Source organism: Ambystoma mexicanum, chromosome 3q (genome assembly GCF_040938575.1).
Source record: "Ambystoma mexicanum isolate Mex_15411 chromosome 3q, UKY_AmexF1_1, whole genome shotgun sequence".
In the NCBI taxonomy this organism is placed as follows: Eukaryota; Metazoa; Chordata; class Amphibia; order Caudata; family Ambystomatidae; genus Ambystoma; species Ambystoma mexicanum.
In genome coordinates, this window is record NC_090926.1 from 474,974,979 (window position 1) to 474,990,801 (window position 15,823).

Below are 15,823 nucleotides of genomic sequence, written 5' to 3' on the forward strand. Positions count from 1 at the left end.
TACAAATGTACCACCATATAGTGTGTATCACTGGAAAGTGTTGATTTCTCTTGACAACATGCATATTTGTTTGTGAGATATGGAACCAATACACATTCTCTCTTTTAAATGGAATCTTATCATTTCTTTACAGTTCAAATCTTGGCTCTAGAAGAAGAGATTGTAATCTCGAAATGCATCAGCCTTTCAATTTGAACTCTATACTTAAATCGATTTACACAATACGTTGTCCTTTTTGCATTTGATTTCTGCATTTAAGAGTCAAAGAAGCAAGGTTTTGTTGTACCCATTTAATAACTGTGTTTGTTATCGAATTATTGTCCAAAATGTTTTGTTCAACCTTAATTTTGATTAAAATACACAATTGTTGAACCATTTTATGACGGAATAGTAATAGTGTGCAGGGGACATGAGGGTTCCAAATTGTTGGATCCTCTTTTTTCCCTTACGTATACGTAGTAGTGGATCTGTGCCAGATCTACTTTTCCTCCCCCGCACCTTGAATCCTTTAAATATCTTTTGAGAATTACCCAGAATTCCACTTCGTTAAGAAACCTGCAGAGTGCATCTACAGATTACCTTTTAGCATGTCAAACTACAAATGTTCTGTCACTGCCTAGAACAGCGTTTGGAGCCATAGTCTCCCACTGAACATAATGGAATCCGGCCATCAAGTGGGGCCTAGCAGACATTGGAAATGATGTGCAAAGTGGGCAAAATGTAAACTAGTAATGATGTGCTTCATGGGTACATTGGAAATCTTGCACGATGTGCCAGCTGGGCAAATTGTAAACTGAAAATGATCTAAGTTGAATGAGCTAATTTGATAATCAGGCAAAATGTAAATTGGTAGTGATGATTTGGCTAGGTCAAAATGTACATATATATGCAAATAGATGAAGAAAACCTAGCAATAGGACTGTCCCTTTGCCAGGAAACGGATGCACTCGCTCCAGAAAAAGTAAAAAGTAAAAGGGAAAAATGAGACTTCGGTTCCTTCTTGCCTTTATTTATTCCATGGTAAAAAAAAAAAAAAAAACAGACAAACACAACAACGCATTTCACCCTTCAAACGCGTTGTTGTGTTTGTCTGTTTTTATTTTACCATGGAATAAATAATGGCAAGACTAACCACAGTTGAAGGAACCTAAGTCTAATTGTTCCCGTTTACTTTTCACTTTCTCTGGAGCGAGTGCCGCCAGTTCCTGGCAAAGGGACACCCCCATTGCTAGGTTTATTTTTTATATATGCAGAACGGGCCGGCCGTGCTTCCAGGCAGGCACCTGTGTCAGCCATATTCAAGCCTGCAACGTTGTTTATTCAGCTGCGCGCGTGACTTCCAAGCTGGAGCCCACAGTTTCCAAAAATATGGAAATAGATATTCTCGTTCTTTATCAAAATATGTGTCAACGGATTGTGATTTAAGAAGTGTACCCTATCTACAGGCCACTTCATGCTACCACAAAGCCCTCTACATGCTTCCACATAAAGAGAGAGCAGGATTGGGCCATAGAGATCTTTAAGTGCCCCAGGCTAGATGTTGTCTTCAGTGACTGAGCAGAGCTTGCAATTGTGGAATTCCCACTCCAGAGCCTGTGCTGTAGAGCAATAGAACAGAGAAAGGAGTGACGAAACTAGTGTCCCTGGGCCAAATGGCTTTCTGAAAATACCCAGAATCTGTGCAAATCTCCAGCCACCTCCCTGTTTGGGTTGGGCATCCACGTGCAGACATTTTAACACATTCATCTGAATGGAAATTAAGAAAAATATGCAAAGAGAGGGAGACCAGTTATTAAATCCAATGTTTGATATCAGCTCTTCAGCCCCTTACCTCACACTTAGCTCGTTGTCCTTTCTTCCCCTGCACTGTCTGCTTTCCCCTGATTTGGTCCTCCAGGCCTTCTTTGGCACTTGCTTTCCTCACGGACCCTTCACCCTGACCAGCACCGCCCTCCTTCCTCGCCCTTGCTCTTCTCTTCACTGCACTTGCACATCCGAATGTCACAAGGCCTAGTAGGATTGTTTTTGTTTTGTCCTCCCTTGTCCCCCCACCGTCTTGTCTTCAATTAATATTTAGACTAAATGAACTTTATATTCTGAATTGATACAATGCAATTTCCATAGACCTCTTCACCAGAGGGTAGTCACAGAACAAAATCAGTACCAAAAAAAAAAAACGTTGGATATTTTGTGCACATACATAGAACAACTAGACGTGTTTACAGGACAAATCATAAATAGAATGATCAGTCTAAGTTCTATTGGATGCAGCAAGCATGTGCATTGCATGTAGCCAACGTATTGTGACCAACTTTAGAGCAATAACCTTGAGGTCAGAAAAAACATATTATGGCACTCATTGAAAGCAATCCACAATTCTAGCATTATTCGGAATGAGACTGCTAAATGCATTGTGTTCATAATCAGAGCATCCAGGAATACAATAGTACACACAATACCTGAGATCTAAATGATTTCCGCACGGATGTTGTATGGTCTCTCACATGTCAAGATCATCTTGGGTGGATAACCGTATTCATCTGGAGGGCAGTTCTGGAGAGCTTGCACATGCGTCGTTGTTGCATCACAATTGAAGGACACAGCTTTACTAATGTTGGCGGGTAGCTCACAGACAGAGATATCTGCCAATGTTGCCTTATGTCTGAAATCTATATGTACACAGTTGCTGGGTCACATAGCAATAATCAACTTCTCAAATGTATCATGAAAGATATACGTTTAATTTGTATCTTACCTGGCAAGTGAAAGATATGACTTGGAATGCCAAAGATGCAGGTGTTACAAACCACATTTCAAAGAAACCTATTTATCGTTGATGGTAGGTGTATCTCAAAGATGTGCATGGCAACAATGAAACTGCGTGTATTGCATTTCAATCATGTTGGAGTCACTCCAGTTTTCGTATGAATTATAATGTCAATTAACTTGTGGCGATTTTCAAATCGATCTCATATCAAGCTTGATTTGGTTTCTTTCTGTAACTTTGTATTTACGATACCGATCTTTAATGCAATTAATACATGAATATTTTGAACAAGAAATGCATATGGTCTTTCAGTATTTACATGGACATGTAGAGATCAGTTCATTAAAACATACATATCCTTCACGTTTTTGAACATTATAGTAAATAAACTTCAATGGAAGGGTCTATTTAATATTACATTTTTACATTTGTTCCTCCTGTTGAGTCACAAGTTAGTGGCAAAGCACGCATAGAAGATACCATTTAGAGCATAATAATCGATTCCAAAGTTATTAAAGAAACAGTACTAATGAGGATATCGTTTAGACACATATAATCTATTGGAAGGATAACAAAGAGACCATGATAATAAAGACATTAAGCAATCTAATGTAAGAATATTATTGAGGATATCATTTTAGTATAATAATTTATTGCAATAAAGTTAAAGAGATGATACTAAAGGAGACATTTAACAATCAAATGTAAGGATATCTATCAGGATATACATTCAAAAAAATAATATGTACCCAGGAAAAAAGGACACCAATCTAAGAACATCAATATAAATGTGTATATAAAAGGTAACATGCAAATATTCTATTGAGAACATAACACCAAGCAATGAGTGATTCTAATTCAAAGACCTGTAGACTAAAAAATATATGAATTCATGAACTAAAAAGATGACATACTATTAGCATATGGAAACCGCTATTGACCTCCTCTTAGCCAATCAGAATGTTTAAAGTGCAGTCAATAACTACTGGTATTAAATGCATATTGTACCTTCTGTCTTCAGAAGTAGAGAGGGAGACAACAATGAAATTTCTAGGCAAGACTTTTATCAACAAGACACTATGGGACGAATGTAACAAATGTTTAGAGTGGACAATATGACTTTTTTGCGCCACACAAATGTTTTTTTCCAATTCACATACCGGACTTTGCACTGGCCCTTCCCATTTATTGCTATGTGTGAGCGCTTTTGTGTGGGACTCTACAGAACGTTCAGGAAGGGCCAGCACAAAGACTACAAAGGGGCCGGAACATGCAAAATCCTCATCAAATGAGGGAAATGGGGAAATAATTGTGTTATCGTTTTAACTTCAAAGGAGAACGATAACCCGTTGCAAAGCACAAAGTGCAGTGTGTGCGAAATGTTTATTTGTTAACCAAATGCACAAATACAAAAAAGTGCAATGAAAGCCCACATATAAAAAGCACAATGCAACTCCAATTAATGTACGATTGCCACAATGCCAGATACTGCATTGCTAACACTAATATTACTACATTGGAGGAAGAGGAGTACAAGGCGAAGGAGCAGGAGGGCTCGAATATTCCATTTATGAACAACAATATTTGGGATGAAGAGATTCATGAATGATACATCTTCCCACCCCATGTCAACCTTGACCTGGTCAGGGAGTGATAGAATTACTTGGTATCACCCACCATGTGCTCACAGGATATGGCACCTCTGGTCAAAGTGATATCAGCCCTACACTTCCCAGTCAAAGGATCATTCCAGCATACCTCAGCCATTGTTGGGGGTAAATCACAGCGCACACAATCTAGGTGCCTCCACCAGGTCTTGCTTTGCATCCTAGCACATTTGCATGGGCACAGTCACATGCTATGCACACTGTAGGCAAGGCAGAGAGTGTTCCAGGAATTCTGAAGTTGCACTCTTTCCCCAGGTCCTGGGAGACATTGACTGTATCCATGTAGTGCTGCAAACTCCCCACCCACCTCGCCCCGAGAGACTGAGCACATCTGTCACCAATTACCCAGGATGCACTCATGATTGTTACATCTTCCGGCATTCCCCCATATACCAGGCCCTTCCATTGGGAGCCTTTGGAAACAGCTGGCTCGTGGTTGAGGATGAACTATTACGCACATGCATGCAGTCACATGACACACAGAAACACAAGAAATGACAATACATGCACATAATAACCATGTTTCTCTGTGAAGGGGTAGTGCCTACTCACTGTCACCATTCCTGTTGACACCGATCAGGAATCCAGCCACCCCAGGTGAGGTGCGATACAATGCTGCACACATAGCCACTAGGGGCATAGTTGAGCACATAATCAAGGTGCTCAAATCATGCTTCCCCTCCTTTGAGCACTCATGTGGCAGATTGCTATATGCACCCCCTGTAATATGCACAATTATTGTGGCATGCTGTGTCCTGCATAATATTGCCACACATCATGGCAAAGCAGTAGAACTTTAGGTGGTCTTCCGCCCTCATCCATAGGTAGCACACATTCCCTTTGCAGTCTAAATGGCAGAGGACACACGCAAACAGGTTTTATAAACCTACTTCACACACAGTAAAGCCACATCCCTGATGGGCTTCAATAATGCAATGGGGCTAATCCAGCTTGCCCATAACAACACCCTGAGAATGTGTGTCTTAGATTGGTAAACAGTGTGAGCCTCATAATATTAAAAGTGCAATGCTGCCCCATTGATATCCATCACATAAAGTGCACAAACCAGGACCACAATAATTTCAAGTGAAAATGTAAGTTTCCATATGAAAGGCCCAAAAGTCAAATTGTTGCAAAGCCATCCCCTGGCACAGTGTCTCCATACCTTATGTTCCGCTGAGGCGCATGTATCCAGTGCAACACAAATGTCTCACCTGACTACTATCTTGAAGATGGATCCCTCTACACCATCTGCACTATTGCTGCTGGTACTGTGGAGCTCCACTCACCACTGCCATGTACATGCGCCTGCATTGGTGGAAATCAACAGCTGCCCACCCCATCCCTCCACATGCATGTCTCTGAAACCCAAAACATGTCCCATGTCCTATCAAGAAGATGCCCTATGAAATGTCCAGAAAGCAATATAGCCACCCACAGAATACACAAACATAAAACAAAATATTGTAAGGTCAGGCACCCTTCAATATCAACAGTTCATGATCACTTCAATGGGAACACAGCAGCAACATTACACATGACACATCAGAAAGACATTTAGACTGTCCACACCTGCACCTCACCAGCAATACACTGCATACTTCACACATCATCCCCAATCATACGTGTTATTTGGATCATCCTCTTACATGGATTGTGAGAGTCAGGCGTGAATGCATGCTCTTGAATCATGGACAGGGGTAAACTGGGAACCAAAACAGGCCCTGGAAATAATTCTCAAAGTGGCAACATATCGTTCTTTTTCAACAAGGCCATCCCTATTCCTGTAAGAAAATGTGGAAATACCACACAAAAGAGGCCCAGGTTGCAGAGGTCTACTGGGAAATGTCAAGAGTTCCCCATAGGCCAGTCCACCCCTGATCATGAAGTGGCTAGTTCACATGACATATCACAGGAGATGGCATGAGAAAAGCTAACATGACAGGAGAGTAAATGTAATTTCACATCAAAAAGATGTTACTGCATCAGCTCTCATCAAAGCCATGAGCACAGGAACATCCCAAGGAGACGGACTCCAAGCAGAAAGTTGGGCAGATGCAGCCAGTAACACAGCACACATGCAAAGCTGATCAAGGAGACATACACACATACAATTATGTAGGACAACTCACATTGTAAGTGACAGTGATCATCACCCAATTATCACTATAGGTGTGTAGACATGCTCAACACTACATGTGCCACATCATGCCACTGTTGGGACGAATTTATCACCGGCCATGAAAACGCATGACATTGCACAACCTCACCTGGTGGTACTGCTGTTGTGCTGTGAATCCCTCACTACCACCACCTAACACCAGCCCTCAGCATTTGTGCTAGAAGGGTCAGTGTTCAGCAAAGGGAATGTGGACTTGCATGGAAATAGGGTGCTTGAAGCGTCCTCTCAGAGGTGGGTGGCCACTGGATGAGGCAAGATACTTGGAATAACACTACACATTTGTTTGGAAAAGCTAAAGGAACTTGCCTGACATGTTTCACATATACATATCTATGTTGAATGGACTACTCACCTACAAGTGGGAGGCTGTAGCTGTTCACAACACTACATAATTTGACTCCACTGAACATGGCAGTATGTTCAGTCTCCCAGCTCAAAAACGTGCCCAGTAGCATTGAGCAGTTGAGTCACTGCCCTCTAGAGCACAATGGCCTTGACATGAGGACAAAGGATATACAGTACATCTTTGATGGGGGTGGGTAGGGTAAAGTGGGGAGAAAAGTAAAATAATCCATGCTCCCTCCACAGGCTCATGGACACCAGGGTGCATGAATTAGGGGTGATGGTGGAAAGAAGATAGGGGTGTGTAGGGACCTGGGCACTGGCATTACCTGCATAGTTCCGTTGGTGGATCTAGGATGGTGCACTCTGGCCATGCTTGGCCAAAACCTTATCCTCATAGACAAGAGGCACTCATGAGGTTGATGCATGTATGAGTGACCAAATTTAACAATGTCCTGATGATGGCTGTTGTGATTGTCTAAAGAGTCAGTATGCGGCTGACCTTTGATGTATCCAACTGCATGTGGAGGTCCCTTGTGGCCAACATGTCCTCATGCAGATATTTCCTCAAGGAAACCGTGCCTTGATGGCAGAATTTACATGAGGTCCACTTCCCCTCATACAGACATTTACTCAAGGAATTGTGAGGCGTCAGAAATGTAAGACCGACGACTGTGTTGAGTTTTTGCAGGATTAGCCATTTAATTACACACATTATTATAACAAAAATCTAAACCTACTTGACAAGGGATTTCCCTGCCTGTTCTACGATCTATGGGAAAACCTCCTTGCATTCACAAAACTAACCCTCACACTAAAAATCTGGTCTGGGTTAACAGGATTCCTCTTCAACTAAAAATACTGTGTCTCACGCTGCACAATCTCCCCACCTCCCTGGGTCTGGTCTCCATCCAAGTGATCCTTCCTCAGAGTTGGGATCAGGAAGCATCTGCCCTCTTTTGGCCACCTGGGAGGAGACTTTAGGCATGGTTTTCATGGGGGATCTGTAGGATTCTCCACAGAATCCATGTCTTGGAATTGGGTTTCCAATGAGGCAAACATCTCCTTACACAAGGATTGCCTTAGTAAGGACATCTCTTGCCTCAAGAAATCCCTTAAGGTCAAAAAGTCAACATGCAGGGATAGCCTCAAATCTATGCCCTCCTCACAAGTCTCCTGCCTCAGATGTTGCATGTCGTCCCTCCTCTTCTGCCCCATTAGGCGTAGTTCCACAGTGTGTACAGCGTTTGAGGAGATGACATTTATTTTCTGCCAGGCGATGGATGTCCCTGCCCATCTCTTGCAGGACCTTGGCCCGTTTGGCACTTGCATGCAGCAGGTCCTCCTTTTACTCCAAGTGTCCTGCAGGCACACATCCACCATGTTTGTGTGGCCTACCAAGCAGAGATGCCTTAGACTGGGTTCATGGCAATGATCATTGGCTGGCGATGTACAACCCTCCCACTGGCATTAGTCACCAATCCTGGCTCCATGATTTTTGAAGGCAATAATGCAGACCCAGGAGACAACATAGATGCTGGCCTCTCCACTGCCCAGAGGAAGGTCTCCTGACTCTCCTTCACAGACTCAGCAGCCTCAAGGAAATCAAGGCACTCCATGGCATCAGGTCTAATGAATGATGGACCCTCCACCATGTCTCTCACTATGCCTTCGACATCCAATTTAGCAGCTTCATTGGAAGATGAGTCAGCTGATGATGGCCTGCAACGAGAGGGGGTTCTCACCAGTCACAGCACCGTGGGCTGCACTGGTGGATGGTTACGCTCCTGCTCCTCCTCATCTGGTGTGTCCTCACCTGAACATAGACAACACTTTTCCAAGGCCTACCTACCCAGCTGAACAAGAATATGTGAATTCAAATACATACAGACACAATAGGACCAGCCACACATACATCAGACATTGAAACTGGGCATTCTGACATGTGGAAGGCACAGGTGGCTAACATTTAATGCTCTGTGCAATCTAGTTGATGCGCATTAGGTCCTGCATCAGGCCACCGATCGGAGGATTAGGCGATCATACATAAATGTATGAGAGTGGAACGTCTAAGTGTAGACCGATGGAGTGGCGTGCTAATTTCCTGAGCCCTTTCTCTACTTCATCCATGTCTACTTGCAAAATTTTGAAGTATCATGTTTTCTCCTGCTCACAAAACCTGCATGCAGGAAATTGTGTTGACAAAATCCCCATCACCCCTTCGCCAGATTTGTGGTTCCCCATGCTCACATGCATCCTTACCATTTGCGAGGAGAGTACAACATGGATATGAACAGTGTGCACTTGCACGACAACTGAATAATTGACACTCCAAATGTGGATTGAACATCACTCATTAAACATCTTTTGGCCAATCACTGCAACATATGTCAAGAGCACACCCTCGTGTGACTTCTCACTGCTTAACCATCTACAGGCCTATATGGTGTTTGTTGATGTAATCAGTGAGGATTGTTAGTTTCTCATCCGAGAACCCCTTCTACTTTTGTAGTCCCTTCTACTTAACCTGCGCTTCTTTATGGGGTGCTGCCTGTGCCTGCTCTACAGGTTGGCCCCTCTTAGTCCTGATGGGTCTAGGTAGTGCCGGGACACCTATAGGATCACCACCACAGTTTGCAGGTGGACCCTTTTCTGTCCTCATCTCCGTCCTTCTCCACTCCATGGAGCTCTTCCACTCATGGTGCAAAGGGCTCATTGAGTGATCAAAAAAGTACAGTGTAAGGTGCATTAATGGCAAGGTACCTCCTATATATAGCTGCCTGTGTACACAGCAGGAAATCCGCATGGTACCCCCTAAACATCCTCACCTCCACGCACGGCAGGAAATCTGTATGAAACACCTAAATATCACTGCCGCTGCACACGCCAGGGAAGGTACATGCAGGCTAGAGGCATTTGTGAGCATGTTATTTATAGAGTTATGCCGTATGCATGTTGTGTGCCAATACAGAATTTACATGCATGGGGCCATTCCTCTGGTTTTGTCACTGCTGCCTTGTGAATTAACTGGAGATACCTCTGCTTTTCTGTGTTATTCCTGGCTTGTGATATATCTTGCCTCCTCTAGCCATATTTTGCTTCCCAACCTCTACACCTCCTGCTGCCTGGTAGTGTGTCACTGGCTGCTGACCACTAGCGCTGAAATGGAGTGCCTGGTATTCCCCCATAGCATGTTCCTCTGTGGCTGTCTTGTCAGACTCTGTGACAACCTCATTTGCCATATAAGGACTTCCACACCTTTATACCACCACCACAGCTCCACAGTATGTGTAGTCAGGGCCCAGCTTCACCCCACCAACCTTAGGTGCACCATATCACAACATCGACCAGCAGCCACAAGGCCAGGCTGAGCGCTGTCAGCTTCTCTGCTGCTGAGGCTGGCATCCTTGGTGAACAGTCCCTGAACCATTATCATTCCCTCTTCAATCCAGAGAAGCAGCTTGGGATGTATGGCCATCAGAAGACCTGGGTGGATTTCACTGCTGCCATGAATGCGGAGGAGGTCGCAGTCCTTACAGCGTACCATGCAAAGAAGTGCTGGGTATGACCTTATGATCCAGAGCCAAGCAAAGGCAAAGGTGTCCATTGAGACAGGTGCATCTGTGGAGGTGCATTCTGCAGGCTGCCATCAGGTGTTACCCCTTCACCTCTGGATCCTGGAGAGGATCAAATGAGTGGTCCACATCTAGGTCCCTCAAATGTAGGCACATATCTAACCTGCTGCTGAGTACTCACAGGTTGAACCTTTGCCAGGGTGAACATTTCCACAGATTTTGTATATCCTGCTTCTCGATGCATGAATTGAGCAAGTTAGGGTGTTTTATGGCACATGTGTTGCACAATCCTTAACTGGCATGCAGCCTCATGCCAAAACTGGAAGGAGGAGGAGGCCATTGCAGGCCTGCCCACGTTGTCAGGTGGGGTACCGAGGGGGATGTGCCTGGCCTTGAGACAGGAGGCTGTGTAGAAGAGGCGTAGACAGGGTTAGGCCCACTCAAAATCTGTAAATGTCCACTCAATTGCGCTGTGTGGGCATTTACAGATGTTAATGTCACTGTGATGGGTCAAACTGCATTAGCTTCAGGCCCCCACTTATTGGACATTTCTAGCTAAGCCTCTGCTGTGCAGCCTACTGTTTCCATTCACCTCAGCCCCTTTAACCCTCCAGATTTCCTTTTCTTGTATGTTGTGTTCCTTGATGCTACCACAGCTGTTTAGGTGGTCCGTTGGCACTTGCTTGTCCATGTGGATGTGCTAACACTTCCGAAACAGGTATAGCTTATTGGCATTGGGGATGACGAGAAGGAATGCAGTCTCACTCTGATTCACTTGGCTACACACTTTGCATGTGGACTGTGTCTCCTGAACATCAAGGGACCATGGTATAGTTGCAGTAAAAATATGTTTGGCTTTTGTTGTGCAGCTGAGTGTGATCCAAGAGGAAGATATGGAAGACATGACTGTCCTGGATTCACCTGTACTGCTTCCAAGTGATCATGTTTGAGGAGGATGTCTGCCAGGTGTAGTTCATGGAAGACACAGGCCAGAGAATTTGAGGAAGGTGAGTGCTCTACAGTTAACTGGGTCATCGATGTTCAAGATGTAAAGATGGCAAGTGTTGCTGTTACACCGATTTTAAGACTAACAAAACCATCATACTGAAAAAAAGCCTGCAAGCCTGTTTGTCACATTGTAGGGACAGTGAATGAGTATGGGTATCCATTACTGTTGGGTTTGTGACTGTACCCTTTTCCCAGTAGATCATGAGTGTGTGCCAGCATACTGTTTTGTCTGTTCAGCAGAAAACACGATTTGTACATCTGTGGAAGTCCGATTGTTGTGTCCCTACGTGCATGGGGTATAGAGTCATATCCAGTGAGCAGTTGTCTGGCAAGTGTTGAAGCCAAAGTGCATGGGAGTTTATATGGTCTACGTAGGTGGACCGGGCATTCATCATGGATGGACCTCCACAAGCAAGATGGTTCAATGGATATTCAGTCAGACATTTCACCTTTCATCCAACTCCATGTGTCAGTACTGTGCACTGAAGGAGTAAGAGTGGGAGTTTGGGTGATGCGTTTTTAGGGTGTCTTATTGTGATGTGGCAACTTCTTGGGGTAAGTCCTGTGTGGGAGAGCAGAGGGTGTACAGTGATACAGAATTAGGAATCGCAGATGGGGGTACTGTGACAAGGGCAGACTTTTGGGTGCTGCATTCATGTATGGCTTTGCGGCGCAGATTAGTGGGGGCACTGGGGCATGGGCAGACTTGTGGGTGCTGCCTTAATGTCTGGAGTTGGGATGCAGAGTAGTGTACTTACTGGGACGAGGGTGGACTTTGGGTATTGCCTTGATGTAGGGGATTTGGGTGCAGATTAGTGGTGCTACAGTGGAATCCTTGATTACTTATTTCCCATCGGTCCAGCGCAAAAGTTGTTCGACTGCACTGTTTTCTGTTGAAAATGGGGGCGTGTTGTGGGCATGCCAGAGGCAACTAATTTTTCTTTGTGCTGCATGTTTCTGGGCACTTTTGATTTCATGAATCGCCTCCCACCGCTGTAAATTTGGACCGCAAAAAACATTTTCCCACTCTGCAGTGTTTCAAAATTCCCATAACACCAGAGTTTGCACCCTTAGGCCACAAATGGCTTTGTCTCTGTAGATCGTCAACATATGACCAACTGAGAACTCAGAAATTTAGCAAACCTAAACAAACCTACAATTACTTGGTTTAGTATCAATCTCTGATTGTCAATATTATTTTTAAAGGTAAAAGTTTGGCCATAAATGTTCCCCAGATAGGCAAAATCCTGGTAGACTTGTAATCTCTGGCCAAACAGTAAAATGTATAGATCCTGCATGGATCTTATGCTCTTGGAGAAATAGATAACCTTGCCTTTTCTGGCACCGCTGCCTGACTCCCTTCCCCACTCCGATGGGATCACGACGGGCCTACTTATTGACTCGTATGTATTCAAAAGGTTTCATTAATTATGTTCATGAATTTTACACCGGAAATACAAAAAATAATATATAAGAAGAAAACACACATGAACAGATTGTGGTGGGGCAATCGAAACAGAGGCAAACTATCTGAGCATCTATGACAAGGGACCAACCACATTAAGATGATACCTAGTGTGAAAAAGATCAATTAAAATGCAAACATTTTTCAACAAGTAAATAAAAAACTGGACAGTAAAGTGACTTTTGATGGGGTGGTTACAAATTACTTGTTATACAAACTCAATTTAGCCCTTGATCACCTGGAGATATATAGGCCGATTCATGGAATTAATGAGTGCCGAAAATTACGGCGCAGAGGTGCCAAAACGTGCGAATCGCAGTGCAAGTGCGAAAATCGCAGGGAAACCAGCGCACATCGATTCATGGAAGTCCGTGCACGAGAAAAATATTGGATGTGCGCTGAAAAAGTCTGCGACGCACGCCGGCGCACAGGTCATCCAACAGCATGTGCCACGGCCACAGCGAAATCGCACATAGCGCGGCGCACATAGCAAAAGTAGGCAGAACACGGGGCGTAACACTTGGAATGGGGAACAACGCGTGAAAATATTGGCGTCACGGGGGAAGTACAGGAGGCAAGTGCGCGGAACGCACACATGCTCGCCTACAACACGTATTCATGGAATCGAATAGGGCAAACCAGCGCACAGGCAAAGACGCGCACAGGGCCAAACAAGTCCGCCACAAGAAAGCAGGCGGTAGCGTCCCTGCGCCTGAAATAAATGTGCGCCAAAATGTGCGCTAACAAAAAGCACCTATATACAGCTATGATGAATGATCCATACTGTGGCCCTCTAGGACAAATGAGGTGCAAAGGGGTACGCGACAAACACGGACACCCGTTGTGTGAAAAATAGCGTGTGCGTGTATTTCGGGGTGCGCGGGAAGTTCCACACGCGATTGTCCTGGGTACTTGTATTTCGGGGTGCGCGGGAAGTTCCACACGTGATTGTCCATGATACGTGTATTTCGGGGTGGACGTGAAGTTTCACACGCGATTTCAGCAGGGTACGTGTATTCCAAGGTGCGCGGGAAGTTTCACACGTGAATTTGCAGGGTACGTGTATTTCGGGGTGCGCATGAAGTTCCACACGCGATTTCAGCAGGGTACGTGTACTTTGGGGGCGCAGGAAGTTCCACACGCGAATCCAGCAGCCTATGTGTATTTCGGGGGTGCCGGGGAGTACTACACGTGAATTGGTCGTGTGGGTCCTCCCAGGTGTTCCCTCTACACCCTCTACGGCCCCTGCAGGCAGCCCACACCACAGGGGACTACCCTGCACCCCTGCACATGTCCCGCAGGCAGCCCATCCACCATGGCCATGCCCCCCAGCCAACCCACATGTCACCTTGCACTACTGCCCACCAACACATGTCTCCCAGCACCCCCAACCCCCAGCATCCAGGGGCACCCTCCACCAGGCCCCCACTCATATCCAACTCATGTCTCCTTGCACCCCCACCCCACAGCAGTCAGGGGCACCCTCCACCAGGCCCCCACTCATGTCCAACTCATGTCTCCCTGCACCCCCACCCCCCAGCAGTCAGGGGCACCCTCCACCAGGCCCCCACTCATATCCAACTCATGTCTCCTTGCACCCCCACCCCACAGCAGTCAGGGGCACCCTCCACCAGGCCCCCACTCATGTCCAACTCATGTCTCCCTGCACCCCCACCCCCCAGCAGTCAGGGGCACCCTCCACCAGGCCCCCACTCATGTCTCCCTGCACCCCCACCGCCCAGCATCCAGGGGCACCTGCCAGCAGGCCCCCACTCATGTCAACTTATGTCCCCCTGCACCCCCACCCCCCAGCACTGTGGGGCACCTGCCAGCAGGCCCCCACTCATGTCCAACTCATGTCTCCCTGCACCCCCACCCCCAGCATCCAGGGGCACCCACCACCAGGCCCCCACTCATGTCCCCCTGCACCCCCACCCCCCAGCATCCAGGGGCATCTGCCAGCAGGCCCCCACTCATGTCCAACTCATGTCCCCCTGCACCCCCACCCCCCCAGCAGTGTGGGGCACCTGCCAGCAGACCCCCACTCATGTCCAACTCATGTCTCCCAGCACCCCCACTCCCCAGCAGTCAGGGGCACACTCCACCAGGCCCCCACTCATGTCTCCCTGCACCCCCACCTCCCAGCAGTCCGGGGCACCCTCCACTCATGTCTCCCTGCAATCCCACCCCCCAGCATCCAGGGGCACCCTCCACCAGGCCCCCACTCATGTCCCCCTGCACCCCCACCCCCCAGCATCCAGGGGCACCTGCCAGCAGGCCCCCACTCATGTCCAACTCATGTCCCCCTGCACCCCCACCCCCCAGCAGCCAGGGGCACCCTCCACCAGGCCCCCACTCATGTCTCCCAGCACCCCCAACCCCCAGCATCCAGGGGCACCCTCCACCAAGCCCCCACTCATGTCCAACTCATGTCTCCCTGCACCCCCACCCCCCAGCAGTTCGGGGCACCCTCCACCAGGCCCCACTCATGTCTCCCTGCACCCCCACCCCCCAGCATCCAGGGGCACCCTCCACCAGGCCCCCACTCATGTCCCCCTGCACCCCCACCCCCCAGCATCCAGGGGCACCTGCCAGCAGGCCCCCACTCATGTCCAACTCATGTCCCCCTGCACCCCCACCCCCAAGCATTGTGGGGCACCCTCCACCAGGCCCCCACTCATGTCTCCCAGCTCCCCCACCCCCAGCAGTCAGGGGCACCCTCCACCAGGCCCCCACTCATGTCTCCCTGCACCCCCACCTCCCAGCATCCAGGGGCACCTGCCAGCAGGCCCCCACTCATGTCCAACTCATGTCCCC